The sequence below is a fragment of the Octodon degus genome, unplaced genomic scaffold (genome assembly GCF_000260255.1).
Source record: "Octodon degus isolate 3935 unplaced genomic scaffold, OctDeg1.0 scaffold00048, whole genome shotgun sequence".
NCBI lineage: Eukaryota > Metazoa > Chordata > Mammalia > Rodentia > Octodontidae > Octodon > Octodon degus.
Genome location: NW_004524624.1, coordinates 6,751,789 through 6,765,259, shown reverse-complemented (window position 1 = coordinate 6,765,259; position 13,471 = coordinate 6,751,789). Strand labels below are relative to the sequence as shown.

The 13,471-nt window shown below is 47.3% G+C and overlaps 1 protein-coding gene across 2 annotated transcripts in view; it reads left to right on the top strand.

Annotated features, from left to right (window-relative positions):
- The first annotated feature begins 153 nt into the window (after positions 1-153).
- Hrh2 (histamine receptor H2) overlaps positions 154-13,471 on the top strand; it is a 46,899-nt gene continuing 33,581 nt past the window's right edge. For both annotated transcript variants that reach the window (XR_002821347.1, XM_004632308.2), the window contains exon 1: positions 154-208. The gene's annotated coding sequence lies outside the window, so the exon portion shown is untranslated. The remainder of the gene's footprint in view (positions 209-13,471) is intronic.

Below are 13,471 nucleotides of genomic sequence, written 5' to 3'. Positions count from 1 at the left end.
GAGAGAGAGAGAGAGAGAGAGAGAGAGAGAGAGAGAGAGAGAGAGCTGAGAGGGAAGGAGCAGCGGCAAGCTAGGAGGAGCAGCGCGTGGGGGCGGAGATGAGGAAGTGGGTGCTAGGCGCGGGCTGTGCGCACCGCTCGCTCCATCCCTGCCCCGGGCGCAGCCGGCGCGGGCGCGGGGCCGCTGCCCTCGCGCACAGCAGCACCAGGTAACGCAGCCGCAGCCTCCTGCAGGGACTCGGCTCGGGGCGGGGTCGTGGGTGGACTGGCGGGGAGACGGGACACGCGCTGCCTCGGGTTCCTGCGCCAGGATCCTTTGGCCGTCGTAGCCCCATCCGCAGTTGCAACCGGGGCCCCTCTGCTTGCTCCTGCGCCTGACCTTGGGCAAGTGCTTCCGCTCGCGAGCCTCAGTTTCTTTCTTGGCGACCCTCGGGGATCTCGCCCGCCCCAAAGGGGCGTTGCGACCAAGGAGAGCAGCCTGAGCCCACGCCCCTGCGAGGGATGTGGGGTCCACCTTTAGGTTCCCCGTGCCGGTGTAAGGTAGGTGTGGAAAGTCCACTGGCGCCGCAACAGTCCCTGCTTTGTCCCTAGTCTACGAGCTGGCATTTTCTAAGGATGTCTGAGGAGCACCGAGGGACTGTGTGCTTAATAAGGAGAATGCCAGTAGAAGGCCTGGGGCTGGTGGGGAGGGGGCTTCTAGGTTTGCAGAATGTCCTGCCTTTCCCCACTAGAGCAGCCACCCTGTGCCCAAGAGCAAGAACCTAGCACACCCGGCTGGGCACGACTCCTGGTGGACATGGGGCCAGGGATTCTCCTGCAGGATGAGTGGGGCAAGTGGCTTCAACTCTGTGGCCCACCGTAGTTGTTTGGGTCACTCTGTGACCTTGAACCTATGGGCCTCTGTCTTCTATAGTGAAAAAGCCCACTGTAGTTAGTGGGCTACCCCTTTGGGGTAGGTTGTGAGGATAAGGGGATGGGGCAGGAAGGTGCCTGTGAGCTTTGGTGTCCCCGAGTGGCAGGTGTCATATCCTAACTTAGGTGGCCCAAGAAACCCGTGGTTGTTTCCCGGAAAATTCATTTGTACATGTCAGGTTCCACAGTCCCCCTTGCCAGAAATGGACAACGGGAGGGGCCATGGGAGGGCCGTAAGCATGAAACATGGCCCAGCGAGCTGGTGTCCTACTGCCCACCCTGATGTACACCCTCAGCCTGATGTTTCTCTAGAGACATGACATGTCTCAGATGACAGTTCCTGTCAAGCCTCAGTTTTCTTATTTATAAGAGGAAGCTATTAATTCCTGCCTACTCATGAGTTCCCTGTTTCTAGAGGTTATAAAAAGTAATTGAATAGATTACATTTCTTGATATCGCTTATCTTGGAATATGAGGAGATTCAGAAATAATGAAAAAATAACCTTTCTCAAGCAGGTGCTCTGTGCAGGCCTGGTATTGGACGTATTTGGTATACAGTGGTATAAAGTGGTGGTTCCAGTTAATATAACAGCCTTGGGAGCTAGTGCTGTTCAACCCCAATACACAGATGAGGAAACCAAGGCTTGCTAAATGACTTCCACATGACAGGCAATGCCTGCTGTGGGATTAGACCAAGGCCTGCCTGATTCTAGAGTGCTTCTGATGGCACATTACTGACCCTAAAATATGACTAAGTAAAATAGACCAGTGCCTGGTACCTGCCATGTAACTTGAGCAGTGCTGGTTTCGGTTCGCAATAGGAAGAGCCACTATATCATAATGAGAAAGTGAACCCAAAGGTTGGCAATGAGGTGTGGATGCCTTTGCCAAGCAATTTCTATAGGGGTCTGAAAGGAGGAAGGTGAACTCCCACATAGGAGGCTGAGAGCAGGCTGACTTACCCCAGCCTGGTTGGCCAACTTCATCAGCTCTTCCCAGTTAATCTCTCTGTTGGTCCCCCAGTTTGGACTGCTTCTCTGGGGTCCTGGGGCAGGAATTTTTCCCTCTCTGTCTTAGGCTGATGACTAATTGAACTGACCCTCTCATTGGACATATCTATGGAGAATCGAGGCCAGCTGTGGTCCTTCTCCACCAGTATCCCAAGAAGGAAAAACAGGATTAAGGTCCATTTTCAAGGATTTAGTTCATCCTTGGGAAAGAAATCCCTGATAATGGGGAAGAGAGCTTCTTAGCATGCCAGAGAGTTTCTTCTGCCAAAAATGTTTTAAAGGACAAGTATATCCATATGAAATGACAGAGATATAAACAAAGGTCTCTCAGTTGCCAAGATATTCATCAACAGGCAGCATCTAAATGTCCAACAATAGGGACAGTCATGTGGCTGTGGAAAGGGGGAGGCTTTTCATGAAAGTGAGCGTGCCTATGCATTTGCATCTATTATGGCATGATCCCAACTTTCTGGCAAGAGTTTAGGGGAAAAAAGACAACAGGACAGAAATAGTCTAAAGGAGGTTAAGAACATTTGCCTGCACATGTTAGGATTAGGGGAGACACCCTCCCTGGGCTTTGCAGATATGCAGGAATGAGCATGTGGTCTAATAGGCAGCAAGCATAGGCTTGCCAGGCTCCTACTGCTGTGGTCTGACAGAAGCGAGGCAGGCATTATATGTATGGTTCTGTGAAAAGGGCATCCAGCCTGGAAGCGCATCCAGGTCCATCAAGGAGGCTGAGCTATCTCTAAAAGCAGTGTTTGCCAGATTGAATTTTTCACTACTTTTTATCCCCTGTCTTGTCCCCTTCCATTCTGATTCATCCTTGATCTCACTGTCAATTTGATAAGGCAGCGCTGAGAATGCTTTTCCCCTTGCTGAAATATTCAAAGACTCCCCACTTCCACATGAGTAGAGTTTAGAGTTCTTAGACCAGACCTGGACATATGTGGCTCATCATGTGCTGTCTCTGCCCCTCCCTACCTCCAGCTACCTCACCTTCCAACTGTGCCCTGCTCCATCTGCCATACCTAAACACAGCTGGCTGAACTAACATGGTCTTTCTCACCTCTTGGGCTTTGCACCTACACATTCTCTTGGCTGCGATGCCTCTTTAACTTGTTGGTCTTCTTGCTACTCATCCTCCAAGTTTCCACTGAAACCAGCTCTTCTGGAAACCCAGAGCTTACTGATAGGTTCCTCCTGCAGGCCTCCCCAAAGATGGGGACATTAGAACCCACTTACCCTCTTCCTCTCCAGCACCCAGACAACAGCAGGGACAGGCCTCTCCATGATAAGGATGCCTCTGTGTTGAGGCCTTGCAGGTCATTTAGAAAATAGAAGGGATACTTAATTAGCAACGCCAACAATATCTGACAGTTGCTGTACTCCTGTGTGTTCACAATTACCCTATGAGGTTAATTATCTGTGTCCTGTTTTTCAGAAGGTAGAGAAAGAGTCAGACACATTCAGCCACTTGCCTGAGGTCACACAGGATTCAACCACTGACTATCTAAGCACAGATCCTGTGCTCCTAGCCATAGTCAGGGAGGGTGGGCAGATCCAGTTAGCCAACACTGAAGCCCTGTGAAAAGCAAGGTGCCTCTGCACTGTGTAGTGCAGAAATTACTGCACAGTGACCTTGAAATGTCAGGCTTTGTGCTGCATGTGGGGGCCCGAGCGTATGGGAAGCTCACAGGCAGTAGGCCAGCATCACACAGGAAAAGGCCCAGGAAGGCTGCTGTACCTTCCACAGCCCACTCTACAACCCCTTCCCACAACAGCAAAGAATGATCCCATCCAAAATGCCATCAGCGCTGCGGTTCAGAAGCCCTGGGTTAGAAGAGAGGAGCTTCTGCGCACAGAATGCACCGAGTGCCTCCTACACTCTGGGGCTTTGGTCCTGCGCCTGCTCTGCTGGCCATCTGGCCTTCCCCTTCTACTCTGTTCCCACCAAGAACCTGGGTGATCTTTTAAAAAATCAAATTTACCAATTTAAACCATACAGGTCAATGGTTTTTAGGATCTTTTCAGAGTTGTGCAACCATCAGTACTACCTAATTGTAGGGCATTTTTGTCATCTCAGAAATGAATCTGTACACTTTAGCAGTCACTCCCATCCAGCCCCTGCTCATTAATCTACTTTGTATTGCTTCTGTTTTCCTCCTCTGGACATTTCATGTGAATGGAACCATGCAATATATGGTCTTTGTGATTGTCTTCTTACACTTAGTATAAAATTTTCAAGATCTATTAATGTATCATGTGTCAGTATTACATACCTCTTTGTGGCTAAATAGTATTCCATCACATGAGGAATTCAGTACCACATTTTATTTACCTATTCATGAGTTGATGAGTAGTTACTTTTTTTTTTTTTTTTTTTGGCTATTATGGAGAAAGTGGCTTGGACATCTGTAGACAGGCCTTTCTGGGGATACATCCATTGGGTTTATACCGAGAAGTAGAACTGTGAGGTCATATGATAATGCTGTGTGTAACCTCTGGAGAAATCGCTGGACTGTGATCCAAAGCAGTTGCACCATCCCTACTGGCAATGTACGAGGGTTCCAGTTTCTCTACGGTGTCTACTGGAGCACACCTTCTGGTGGGTGTGAAGTAGTGTCACTGTGCTTGGGACTTGCATTTTCCTGCTGGCTAATGAATTTGGAATCATTCGGTATGCTTGCTGTTTGGAGTCTTCTTTGGAGAATGGCCTACTCAGGTCAGAGTCATCGGTGCTGTCATTCCCTCCCTTGTGCAGACTTAGGCATCTCCACAGATATCTACAAGGCCCCACCCTATCAGCGCTGTCGTGGCTTTGGTGGCACTCTCCTCGCTCCCTCTCTAGTTCTTGGTACTTGCCCCTTCTAGTGCCCAGCAAGCCTGTGCATAGCTGTCCCAGGGCCAGCCTCAGAGCAGCCTTCTCTGGCCTTCTAACCTCACCAGCAGCCCTTTAGCCCCACTCTTGTACAGCTCAGAGTTTCCTGCAATCACTTCTTCCTCCCTGATAAGATCTTAAAGACCTGAGCTCAGGTCTGACTACAGCTTTATCTCACTGTATGAGCCCAGGCAAACCACTTCCTCTCTCTGGCCTTCAGTCATTGCCTGAGAAAACCACAGGGGGCTGTGGCCAGCTGATCTCAAAGGGCCTTTCCAGCTCACCCCTTATTCGATGCTGTGTGACACAGCCAGGTGGCCATGGGTCTGGGGCTGTCACAGTGAGAGAAGCATGATTAGAGCTAAGTTGGCAAGCTGGAAAGAGTAAAAGAGGCAGCAATACTTGGACTTAGGGGCCACTTAGAGCCCAGAACAGGTGCCCAGTGGCTTGGCAAAGGTCTCACTTCCACATACAGAGTGCTCAGTACCCACAAGAGAGCCCATTGGTAGGGTAAGCAGCTCTTCAGGGCCACAGGTGCGGGTGTGTGTGAACCTCCCTGGTGCTAACATTCCAGGTTCCAGCACCCTTTTTCCACCCTGGCACCTGGCCCTGGATCAGAGGGAGCTTTGGCCCTGAAGTCCCCAAGCTGTGATCGTTCCTGGGGGCACCAGTCTTGGGGGAGGCCCACCCGGGAGGAAGGAGGAACAGGAACAGGAAGAGGTGGGTTTCCTCTAAGAAACTGGCCACTGACTTTGTACCTTATCTGAAACAAAATTCTCACTGTGATCATGAAAGCAGGGACAGCAGTGAGAAATGGGAGACGTCAGTGCTGGAGCCCACCTAGCTCCACAGGAACACACTGAGATCAGAGGTCTGATTGGCAGCAGGCGGAGGACTTTCACAGAGCCCATGTGATGTTTAAATAGTTCATAGAAAAGATAGGACATTTTATTTTAAATCCAGTTTCACTTCACATTCAGATTTCTGCCTCTTCTTAAAACTGTGGCAATTTGGTGGCTCTGGGACTGTGGTGGCCACAACAGTGTGGAGGCCACCACTGTGGATGTGGCACATCACCCCCACACAACTCTCACACAGCTGTTTCATCTTATCGGCCTGCTCAGGCTCCCTGGTGCTGAGGTTCCAGGTTCCAGCACCCTTTTTTCCACCCTGATACCTGGCCCTGGATCAGAGGGAACTTTCGCCCTGAAGTCTCCAAGCTGTGTTCGTCCCTGGGAGCACCAGTGTTGGGGAGGCCCATCTGGGAGGAAGGAAGGCTCTAGGTTCATTTGGCTCTGCAGAAGCCCTGCCATCCACAGTGCTTTCAGTCACAGTGCAGGAGGCAGGTCCAGTCTGTCCACAGTGGAGATGCCAGGTGATCAGCCTCACTCCAGAGCCCCAGCTCTGTTCCTTTGATGAAGTTGCACCTTGAACAGCCAGAACTCATTCATGAAAACACCACCTTCTTCTAAGGCTGTACTAGATGGTTGTGTTATTTCATTTTTGCTTTTTAAATAAGAAAGAATTCCATGCTGTTCAAAAACGCAGCATGCACAGCACAGAAAAGTGCTTACTCTCCACTATCTCACCGGCCCAGTCCCCACACTCCAACAAAGTGGATGTCAGTTTTATGGGTTTATTATAGGATATCCTTCCAGGTTCTATTTACAAACGAAAATATCATTCTCCCTTATCCACAGGGAGACATCCCAAAAAGCCCAGGGGATGCCTGAAACCAGCAATAGATTAGAACCTCATATATAATGTATTTTTCCTATTCATATATATCTATGATAAATTTTAATTTATAAACTAGGCACAATAAGAAATCAACAACAATTAGTAATAAAATAGAGCTATTATAACAATATACAACATAATAAAATTGCCAGTATGACTATACTTTGAGGCCATTATTAAATAAAATAAGGGACTCTAGAACAGAGATCTGATACCAGGACAACTGATCTGATACCCAAGTGCCTATTAAGTAACTAACAGGTGGATAGTGTATACAGTGCAGATACACTGAACAAAGAGAGATTTTACATCTTGGGCAGGACAGAAGAGATTTCATTATCCCATTCCCAATGCCTTAAGAATTGGTTAATTTCTGGAATTTCTATTTAGTATTCGAAAACTGTGGTTGGTCATGGGGAAGCAACACTACAAATGAAAAGACTACTATGTTTTATTCATATTCCTACTATATTTATATTATTTATGTATTTGGTACAGAATCTCACTACACAGTTCAGACTCATAGTTATCCTCCTGTTTTCAGCCTCCCCAGCGCTGGCACACATATTCTTTTTCCCCACAAGAATGTATATTGTATACACTATTCCACATCTTACATGTTTTTAGTCACTGCAGAACTAACTCAGAATGTAGAAAAACTGGAATAAAGAAATGTTTAAAGCAGACAGTAATAAGTGGAATTTGCATGCAAAGAAAATCATTATTAGCATCCAGTCAACCAACCAGGCATAAACTTTAGCTGTTGCTCTCCTCCTGTAAGTTAATAAGATAAGAGTGGATAGTTACACTCATTCTTGCTATATAATTCGAAAGTTGCTATTTTTTTACTGAACATAAGATTTTTCATTATTGCATAGTTTCCAAGATGGGGTAGTAACAGCCATAGTACTTTTCTTAGGAAAGCATTCATTAGCCATTTTTCATACTGGGAATTGGATTGATTGAGGGCCTGCAGAAAGGCAGTCCAGAAGCAGAGACCCCAGAGCTCAGGCATAACATGGGGATGGGAGCCACAGAGAGCACTGCTGAGAGAGGGATGTGGAGGAGGTCTAGAAGGAGAAATGCCAGAGCAGAACATGCACAGTGGGAATCTGGAAGAAGGAAGGTGCCACCCAGAGATTGAGTATTATGTCAGGCACCTGTGCATCACTAAGGGTGAACCCCGTAGGGTTTGACTCACACACTGGCCTGTTTGCTCCCTACAGTGGTCAGGTAACACCACATGGGGACTCTTGTGGCTTCTATTCTCCAGGTGGGGGTGTGAGGCAGGGAGATTGTGAGCCACAGCTCATCTCAGAGAGCAGGAGGAGACCAGTATGTGGCTCTGGTAGCTGGCTCTAGATGTTCCCAGTTCATAACCTCTTAGGAGCCTCTTAATACTCATGTACTTGGAGTTATTATCCCCTTTTCATAAAAAGCAAAATTTGGTCTGGAAGCAAAGTAACTTATCCCCAAATTGCCCCAATTGGTAAGAACAGCAAGGAGTAGAGGCCCCTGCAACTGCTAGGAAGAATGCTTTGTTGGTCAAGGACCAGGAGGCTAGATGAGGGTGGGTGAGGGGCTGAAGGTAGAGGGATATTCTGAGGCAGACAAGGTTCAGATCATGTACCCGCTGAAGCAGAGTAAAGGTGAGTTTAGGAAGGAGTGGAAAGGTCATGAGCAAAGTTGTACAAATCCACAAAGGACACTAGGAGAAGCAGAATGACAGCGATTTTCCCAGAGCAAAGCAAATAGGGAGTGCAGGATGTACCCCACGGTGAGCCATAGAGTAAAGTGGGGACTGCTCCTGCTGAGCGGTTCATGCAAACCTTTCCAGGCAGGCCCCACTCTGCCCCATATATTCCAAGGGTACATAGCTATAGAGAACAAGAATAATGGGTCCTTGCATTCCCTTTTCTCAGGCCAAATTATGTGTTAGATTTTGCCAACTATCTTCCACCCATTCCCCACTTCCATGTGCAGTTTTGTTTGTTTCCTTGAGTATTTTAAAGTCAATTCATGCTTTTAGGAGCCAGGGGTGTAGTTCCATGATAGAGTGTTTGCTTCTATGTGCAAGGCTCTGGCTTAGTGCCACAGCACAGGAAAAAAAAAAAAAGACATGGTAATTGAGCGCTTTATTAATAAGGATTTTAATGTCTATTTCTAACTGATGAGTACCTGACCACTTTTCCATTTCTACAGTTAACAGAATTAGAAGGAAATCTAGTTCCTTAATCTAATGAATACAATCACATTCAAGTTCCCCTGATTGTCTCAGATATCTCTGTATCATAGCTACATTCAAATCAGGGTGCAAGTGAGGTCAGATGCCCCATTTAAACATGATGTCCCCCAAAAGGACCCCAAAAGGGCATTTTCAGAAAGCATTAAAGTTCTGCTGAAGGGACATTGTCTTTTCTAGTCATGGCCTGAGCAGAATGTTAATTTGATAGGGATTCTCTAAGCAGTCCTAATTTTGCTAACTCAGGAGCTGCTCCCTCAAGGTGACAAACTCTGATGTCATGGAGGCCAGGCAGGCATCATCGCTGCATGGTGTCACCGCCTGGTGGATCTGACCTTGAGTAGAAAGTCTCTTAGCCCCAAGCCCTAACCCAAAAGTGGCAGGTTTGAATTTGAGCCAGAGCTGTTTTTCATGGATGTAGATGTATCTCCTTTTCTGATGGGGTTCTGTCCCAGTCAGAAGTTAAATAATGTAAGTCAAAAATGCATTTACTTCAGCTAACCTACCATGTATCATAGCATAGCCCATCTTGCCCTAAATATGCTCCAAACACATTAGCGTATACTAGACAAAGTCATCTCCCATAAAACATACTTTGTAATAAAGCATCAGATATCTGAGATATTTTACTGAATACTCTCAATATAGAAACAGAATGGCTGTATGGATATAGCTTGTCACCACTGGAAGGTTGAAAATCCTAAGTAGAACCATCATTATTAGGGACCCTCTCTAACTAAACACCTAGATTTTTCAGTGAAATCTTCTCATTATTAGATATTGTTTCTTTTGTAAATGTTCATTAGCATTGTTTAAGCCAAACAATACTCTTCAGTAGGCTGAATTCAGTCGGTGGCTGCTGGTTTCATCATAGCACAAGTTTGAAAACTAGGAGAGATCCAAGTTGCTAGAAGAGAATGAGCTCCCCAGGTTGAAGGTAATCGAGGTGGGCAGCTGGTCATTCACTGGCATGATGGACAGGGATTGCTACATATCAGTGACGACTGCACTATTTCTTGTCCTCAGTCCTATTAGCAGGTAACCCAGAGATCGCACAACCCATCTCCCATCACACACACACAAACACACACACACACACACACACACACACACACACACACACACACACGCTTTCCTCTCAGACCAGCACAGTGCCTGAGAACACTGCCATAGGCAGGCTGCAAATGCAACCCCTTGCTTGGAGCACAATCCCCAAGACACTTGAGCTCCCAGATCCTTTGGAGAATGTGCAAAATTCAGATTGCAGCCCAGCCTCTGTCCCTGACCCAGGCTGAAGACCTGCCACAGCAAGATGGCAAAACACCCCCTCCAGGTGAATAGCTACCTGGCCTGGCCCATGACTATCTAGGAAGCCTATCTGGACTTGGGCCTGTCCCAGTGCTTCCCTAGACCTTGTGAGTACATGGGGTTCTTTCTAGAAAGGTTGCCAGGAGCCTGACCTTCAAAGAGTACACCAGCTTTCCTCACAAAGCAGAAGGAAGTTGAGGAGAGAGTCTTGCAAAGGTTTACTCTGCTTGAAACCCTAAGACTTCCTGTTCTTCATGATCCTCTCTGTCTATTCTGCCTATAGAACCTAGCAGCATCCTTTCTCCATAGTCAGGCTCCAGATATTGAAATACCTAGCCACCTCTCATTCAGCCATTACCTGCTTGCTTCCTCGTCACCATCTCCACCACCTCTGCAGCCACAGCCACAGAAAGGTGAACCTGAGCCCACCCTCTCATCTTGCTCTCCAGTCTCCCCACACCACCATCCTTTGACAAGCCCAGCTACTGTCTGCCTGGTCTAGAGCCTCTTGCCTTACAGGTGTCCAGGGATCACCACGGATGTACCCCAGCATTCCAGCTGTCACTGGAGGACATCTAGGTGTAACCCTCCCCATCTGACAACCTTCGTTGGGCACATGGCTCACAGGAAGGGAAAGCTTCAAACTGGCACTGTTAAGTGGAGGCTGCTTAGTGTCCATAGGGAATGGTGCCATTTACTAATGGCCAAAATGCTCCTGACATCACCCAGTTGACTTTCACATTTCATCTTCTCAGCACTGCATGCTGCGGTACTGTGCCCATTTACAGGTAGACAAAGAACGTCTCCAACATTCAATGTCATGTCCATCAACAGAGGGAGGCAGCTGCTAAGCCAGGATGGAAACCCTGGCTGGGTTGGTTTCTCTCAACTTCCCCCAGTGTGAGGCAAGCAGCCGTATGGGTCCCAAGTTGAATTTGGGTGGTTAGAGACACAGGCATCAACAGACATCAATTACTCAGTGACAAGACTCTTTTCCCCTTCTCCATCAAGCTCCTCTTTCTGGCAAATATAGGGTGGCAGCCTGAGTGCTGACCCAGTTAGCACTTTTGTGAGGCAGGCCAGCCTCCCTGTCTGCCTGTCTGATGAACATGGAGTGGACCGAGACGGGAGTGGGCCACTACAGAGACTTTAAAGACCCTGGTTGTGCTTTGACTGCATTTATTTTAGAGTGACCTAGTTGAGGGGCAGTGAGTCTGATGATTACTGTAATGATCAAACAATTCCTCAGCAGTAAATCCAACCACTCCAAGAAAATGTATTAGGCAAAAAACAAAATAGAGCTGAGGCTGTGTGAATTTGGCAAGGATTACAGAGGTAGGATAGGAAACATGAAGCCTGGAGGATCCATGGGGAATGGGGCCAGTTAAGAAGTCAGAGATTGGAAGGTAAGAAGTTGGGTTCTTCAGCCAGCTGTGTCACTTCTGCCCAGCGACTCGGCCTCTCTGTGCCACATTTGCAAAGTGAAGTAACCCACAGACCACCCTGATTGCTGCCCAGAGTTCTCTCACAGGACTTAAATTAAGGAGATGGACACACAGAGGAACTGAGGAAAGTGGAGGAGGGCAGAGAGGATTATATAAGATAAGGAGTGGGTGTGAGTATTGCTGGCCAGTGTTAACTGTTTGCTGCTGATAGCTTTAAGGTGACCCAAGAGCTGCAGGACATTGCCTGTAAAGCAAGCTGGATCTGGCTGGAAGGGAAGAATTTTCAAGGAATGAGGTTGGGGGAGAGGAGGGAGAGAAAGAAAAGTCAGTGTTGATGGGGTCAGCTCTGGTGCCCAGCTCTGTGACAGTGGTGACAGGGAAGTGATGGCAGTGAGGATTAAGACTGTGATGACAGCCTGACAATGGTGATACATCCTCTTGGCAGACATCAGGGCTGTTTGGCTTTCAGATATGAAGACCTGAAGGACATGGAATTCTGTAGAGCTGCCTGGAAAAGGGGACTTGAACTTGTTCTCCAGGACTCAGAGCTCTTCAGAGCCCAACAAGCTCACACATGCACACAGACATGCACACCTACAGCCACATGGACACACACACACACACACACACACACACACACAGAGTCAGACACCTATAGCCACATGGATGCACACACTCACACAGAGTGAGATCTAAACACAAATAGAAAACCACAAAAAAAAGAAAACCACAAAATTGCAAGTAATATGTGTCTAATTGAACATTCACAGTATATCGCTATGCCAGCTTGTCAATGGCAGCTTGTTACATAAAATAGTTTCACGCAAATTACACTTTCTATGGGGTGTGTATAAACTGAAGTGCGGTTATTTTGCAGCGAGGTATGGCTTCTAAAACAGTGTGTAGGGTCCTACATGTGCCTTTAAGTCAGTCTAACTGATTGGAAAATCCTTTGAAGAGTAAGCTCCCCATCTATGGAGGAACGCAAGGAGAGCCAAGGTGAATGCCTCTCTGGGAAGAAATTAGCAAACACAAGCAGAACACTGAGTTTTCTTTCTCCTCAGAGTTCTCCTCTTTTGCTAAGGGGGAGGGCCACCACTCCTTCCATCCACACAGATGTAGCTGCTGCTAGAAACTTTCAAGATCCTCCAAGCCCATCATCTCCTCACTTTTCTATTGAGGAAACAGGCTATGAAGTTTGTTAGAGAACATCCAGCAAGCCAGAGTCACACCAGAGACTCAAACTCAGAGTCCAGGTTCCAGCTTCATGCGTTTCCTTCCCCAGGTCCACAGCTGGGACAGTTTTGCCCCTGAGTGACAGAGATTTGGCTTCTCTGCAAACACTGTAATCAGAACCCCACCTCCCCAGAGAGCAAAGACAGAAGTTGCCCATGTATATCTGTCCTTCGAGCTCTCTCCCCAGCCACCCCACACTTGCCAGTCAGCCCACCATGGATGGACTTCAGCCAACTCACAAAACACCATAAACCTAAGTTTCTTCATCTATAAAATAGAGATGAATAATGGTTAAAGAGTTGTTGTAGAAATTAAATGGGGGGTTGGAGGAGATAGCTCAGTAGAATAAGCGCTTCCCTGGCAAACACAAGGGGCTGAGATCAATCCCCAGTTCTGCAAAAAAAAAAAAAAGGAATTAAATGGGATTATGTATACAGTACTTAACATTGCTGTTCACTTCAAAGTACCTAATAAAAAGGGCATTGGGTTGCCACATACATACATGCATACATGCATAAATACATACATACATGAGGACTGATTAACTGATTTTAGAGGAAGAATCCACAGGGCTTGCCAATGGGTTGGATGTTAGAGATGAAGAACAGACAGGAATCCAGTGTTTAACCTGTGTGACCAGGCATTTAGAAGCTGGAGGTCAGGTAGAAAAGAGAATCGGGCCCTCACCCAGGCTCTCC